Consider the following 6000-nt stretch of genomic DNA (forward strand, 5'->3'; position numbering starts at 1 on the left):
CTTTGATTACACATCAGCCCTCAGCTTCAGAATCTCATCAATATGCTATAAAAAAGGCAATCTGGATCAATCATTTCATAATAAAAAGATTTGGTATCCCTGGATTTGTGCCAAATTTGGGCTATTAGCCTTTAAGGAATCAAAAATATGGAGTGCCATTTTTTTTTTTTTCCTCAGGCTATTTTTAGTCATGTTTCCCCATGATGGGCATGTCAGATATTTAAATATTTCCAAGCAGTTTAATGATCTTCTGCAGTTCAAACCGAACATCAGAATGGAGAAGAAAGGTGATTTCAGTGAATTTAAAGGTGGTTGTTGGTGCCAGAAAGACTGGTCTGAGTTTTTTATAAAACTGCTGATCTGGTGGGATTTTCACCCACAACTATCTCTAGGGTTTACAGAGAATGACCTACGGTGGCCCAGAAGGGTCACAACACAACACATTAACTTAACACACAACACATTAACTTAACACACAACACATTAACTCACAACACATTAACTCACAACACAACACATTAACTTTACACACAACACATTAACTTAACACACAACACATTAACTCACAACACAACACATTAACTCACAACACATTAACCTTACACACAACACATTAACTTTACACACAACACATTAACTTAACACACAACACATTAACTCACAACACAACACATTAACTCACAACACAATAACTCACAACACAACACATTAACTCACAACACAACACATTAACTCATGGCCCAGAAAGGTCACAACACATTAACTTACCTCACAACACTTTAACTCACAACGGAAGTAAAGCAGCAATGGAAGTGCTTTTATTCTGAAATGTCCACTGGGCTGAGCGGCTAACTACTCAACAGAAGTTAATGTCAAGGTGATCTGTGGAGGGAGCATGTTATTGCTACAAGAGAAGCTAGCAGCAGTGTTGCCAGAAACTTTCCCTTTATTACGATTCTGCTTCCTCTGAACACACACAATATGAACGCACACTCCTCCCTCCCACCCCTCTCTGTCGCTGCAAGCGCGCTCCTCTCCTTTCTTCCGCTCCCTCCCCTCACACATGCACGTGCGGTCCCAAACACACACACACACACGGGCACGCGCGCGGACGCACACACACAATGAAGAAGGCCGGTCCGCTGAATAAATATTCAATACTGTCCTCCTTTTATTCGATCAGTAGAAAGAAGAATACACAGCTTTCGTTGAGTTTTCCCCCCTACTGGACTGATTTAGCACCCGATCCGATGATTTTTCAAAATAAAAGATAGTTCAGACTAATAATAAAAGGATTGATACAAACAGACACTGCTCCATGTAGCGATCAGACCATAACTTTAGCAGGTGGCTCATCCCACACGCAGCCGCAGTGTCAGGCTTTAAAGAACACAATTTTTAAGAGGCGGGGCGTTGCACCCCCCCAACAACAGGTTAGATGGCAGAGCCCGTTAAGCGTCTCTGCCTGGTGCGTTTACTGAGCTTCAGTACATAGAAGTTCACAGCCACACGGCCTAACGTAGTCCGCTATTATATATTCATGAGGGGGGAAAAAACGCAGAACCGACCCTAAAACCGCCCAAATTATGAAAACCCGGCTAAAGCCATTTTTACCCCACAAATTTAGAACCAAAACCGCCCAATCTGGCAACAATGCTGCTAGGTTCTCCTGTAGAAAGATCATGCTCCCTCCACAGCTCACTGTGACGTTACTTTCTGTTAGGTAGTTAGCCGCTCAGCCCAGTGGAAATTTCATGATAAAAGCACCTCAATTGCTGCTTTACTTCCGTTGTGAGTTAAAGTGTTGTGAGGTAAGTTAATGTATTGTGACCCTTCTGGGCCATGAGTTAATGTGTTGTGTTGTGAGTTAATGTGTTGTGAGTTAATGTGTTGTGTTGTGAGTTAATGTGTTGTGTTGTGAGTTAATGTGTTGTGTTGTGAGTTATTGTGTTGTGTTGTGAGTTAATGTGTTGTGTTGAGTTAATGTGTTGTGTTGTGAGTTAATGTGTTGTGTTGTGAGTTATTGTGTTGTGTTGTGAGTTAATGTGTTGTGTTGTGAGTTAATGTGTTGTGTTGTGAGTTAATGTGTTGTGTTGTGAGTTAATGTATTGTGTTGTGAGTTATTGTGTTGTGTTGTGAGTTAATGTGTTGTATGTTAAGTTAATGTGTTGTGTGTAAAGTTAATGTGTTGTGTGTAAAGTTAATGTGTTGTGTTGTGACCCTTCTGGGCCACCGTAATGACCAGATAAAGAAAAAGATATCCAGTGAGTTCTGTCGGCGGAAATGCCTTGTTTATATGTTAGGAGTGATTAGAAACAGAATAGTTAGAAACTCCCTTTTACATTTTATTATACTAACTCTTACCTTTTATTACATTAATGGCTTAACCTCGATTTACTATGTATTATCATCTCAAAATTATATTACACTCCGAACAGAGCACAGCCAAGACTATTGTCTCGCAAACATTACTTTAACATCCTCCCTTTTCATCTTTGTGTGTTCTTATGCCAGAGATCAGAGGAGAAAGATAGAAAGACAACAGGAACTCAAAGAACCAGTGGTTCCAACCTGCAGAAGAGCATCTCTGAACGCTCAACACGTCCAACCTTGAAGCAGATGGACAACAGCAGCAGAAGACCACACCGGGTGCCATCCCTTTCTGACCACAGTGAACCATCTTCTGGTGGCTTCTTCCAGCAGGGTAAGGCACCATGTCATAAAGCTGGAATCACCTCAGACTGGTTTCTTGAACATGACAATAAGTTCACTGCACTCAAATGGCCTCCAGTGTCACCATATAATTACCAAATAGATCTCATTAGGGATGTAGTGGAACGAGTGACTGGCATCATGGATGTGCAGCCGACAAATCTGCAGCAACTGCATGATGCTGTCATGTCAACATGGACCAAACTCGCTGAGAAAAATGTTTCCAGAATTTTGTTGCATCTATGCCTCCAAGCATTAAAGCAGTTCTGAAAGAAAAAAGAGTCCAACCCAGTACTAACAAGGTGGACCTACTTAGGTGGCCAGTCAGTGCATTGTGTTCAAACAATTTTTCATGAAAAAAATAATAATTCATTTTTATAAATCACCCAAGTTTCTTTTACAACAAGAACACAGTGCATTTATTAATAGTCTTCATAACATTTTTGAATTAATTCAGTTTTTGCTCAAGCAAATGGGTGACATCTTTATTAGGTGTTTAAAAAAGATGTAGTAAGCGTGTGCCTGAATTGCATTAAAATCCAGGACACTGGATACTATGTCCTATATCCTTTTTTTTGGGGTTTTAGAGATGATGTGACTGAATTTAGAAAGTGCTCAAATCACATGTAAACAGACTAAAAGAGCAAAGAAAACCTGCATTTTGTTTGGGATGTAATTTTAAAAAACTAATAATTGAACAGTATAAACCACATAATGTCATGTAGGGAAAACAACCATCAAAACTTTATATAGGCTAATGTTTCTGCTTAGCTTTACATAAAAACTTTCCATAAGTCGGACATTTTGATCAATGAAGGCTGATACGCATGTAAGTCTTTGTAAAATATAACTAAAGCTTCATTAGTGAAAAAAAAAATATTAGTCTTCTCTATTTGCTTGATCTCCAAACATTTAAATGTGGACAAAAGAGAAAATGAACGTACCTTGAAGGATGCTGATGTCTTTATTGTAAGTGAACAGAGCACAAATGATGTGACAGCCAAACTTGAGTTGCTGAACAAATGGAAGTTAGAGCTTTTTCAGCAGACCTATAAGCAAATGACATTCAAAAGTACTCAAAATAACAAAGACATAACTGTACTTGCTAAACTAGTCTTATGTTTTTAATAAGTCCACTTCATCTTTGGGCTTATTTGCTATGCAAAAAACAAAAAAAACAACAACGCACAACATGGCTTTATTTGAATTGGCTAAATATTTTGGTCTTACACTTTTTCTTAAACAACGCGTGCACAGTTCTAAAGACTTATCCAGAAGTCCAGTATTTATGCTTTCACTTTCTGTTTGGTAAAAGGAGGTCTGTTTCCCAATAATCAATCAAGTGTTTGATTAATAAAAATCAAACACTTAATATACTGATTAATAAAATCAAACACTACAAAAACTGTAAAGAGGAAAATAAAATATAAGTTTTGGATTCTTGCAACACATTTACAGCACTTCCAGAACACACTTTCAGTCTATAAAATACTGAACAACAAACTACACCAATTAGAAAAGTAAAAGTAACAGCTGTACTTTCTTCAATCAATTACATGGGTGATCAGTGGGGCAACTGTTGAGGATTTCTTTTGGTAGTAACAACAAAAAGAAATGCCAAACTGACCACAATACAATTTATTTAATACAGGGGTTCTGTCTTAGGTTAATATGTAGTTTTGGTATGTAATTATCCAAAAGTCAGGAGGATATATTTTTCAGAAAACAAAGGTTCAGGTGAAAGGTTCTATAGGTTCAGCTTGCCCCTACTGTGGGCATTCCAAATGTGGGGGTATTCTAGATCAGCGGTCCCCAACCTTTCTTGCACCACGGACCGGTTTAGTGTCAGACAATATTTTTACGGGCTGGCTTTTTAAGATAAGGTGGATTAATACTGTAGCAACTCTACGATGAAGAAGGCAGAGAGAGCTTTTATTTTGACAGGCAAACATTGTACATCGCACAGGTGTCATCATCCTCTCCCCTTCCCACACTCATGATGCAGAAAAGAAGTAAACAGAACATGAGGAAATAACCAAGAGTGAAATGTCGCGGCTGCGTGAGGCTTTCCCAGGTTCGGATGGTTAAGGATATCAAAAGTCAGATGTGCAAATGGGAAAAAGGAAAAGTCACACGACTTGCATGCATTTTCAAACCTTTTGCAAAAGGGAGAGCCAGGGGCATCTGCAGAAAAAATGCTTAGCTTCTGCTCTGATCTGCTCTTAGTTCCCCTTTTGCAGCAGGCAGGTTTTATTACTCAATATGTGTAAATCAAATGATAGCATACAATGGGTCTGTGTTAATCCTTACAAGCACAAAGTTAAGAGGCAACCCGTTCCTGGTACCTATGACAGTTATGACCACATTCCTTAGGCACAAACAAGAAGCAGATACAGGTTTTAGCACTTACTTCACATAATGTTCATGTCTTTAAAGAACCAAGTGAATGCATAATCAAAAAGTATAAAAGTATAAGAAAATATGTGATAATAAAATATGTAATCATGCTACAATGCTACAGAAATAAAACTTCTAGATGAAAGGACACGTAGACAGAAAGAAACACCCGTGCTCCCCCCTAATTTGACCAAAGCACGTGCACGTGACCACCACTACAATACAACAAAATAATATGATTGGGCCTGCTTGAAAACTGTGGTATTTTCTAAACATAACAATAAACACGAATTATGACATAAGCACGTTCCTCTCTGGCCGCAAAACTCTCTGGTCGCTCTGGTAACATGCCTTCAAAATAAGATATGCCGCAAGCAAAAACTGCATGAATAATCCGACTTACTTGGTCTCCAAGTGGCGAAGTAGCTTTGAGGGCTTCATTAGAGAGCCGGTCGCTGCATATTATGCAAAGTGGGCTTGGTGTGTGGGAATCTCCCGTTGGGGTAAATCCGTAATATAAGTAGGACTCCTGATACCGTCTATTCAATGTAGCTTTCTTTTATTTGGAAGTCGAAGTCAAAGCTTCTCTTCTCCTGGCTGGGCCTTTTCCCCTTGGCAAAGAAATTTTCCAAAGATGTTTGTTTTTTTACTCATTTTGCTAGCTCCTGGGTTTTATTTTAGCGGTAACCAATCATGTGACAGAGAAGAACGCCTTGGCCTGCGTCAAGAGTGACATAGATGGATGGATCAGAGAATTGAGCAATTTTTCAAAATAAAAAATCTTTCAGATTCCGAAAATAAATAAAACGGAAGTAACATAAGTTATTTATTCTTTCTGTGCGGCCTGGTACCAAATGACCCACGGACCAGTACCGGTCCGCTGTTCTAGAT

Source organism: Oryzias latipes, chromosome 3 (assembly GCF_002234675.1).
Source record: "Oryzias latipes chromosome 3, ASM223467v1".
Lineage (NCBI taxonomy): Eukaryota > Metazoa > Chordata > Actinopteri > Beloniformes > Adrianichthyidae > Oryzias > Oryzias latipes.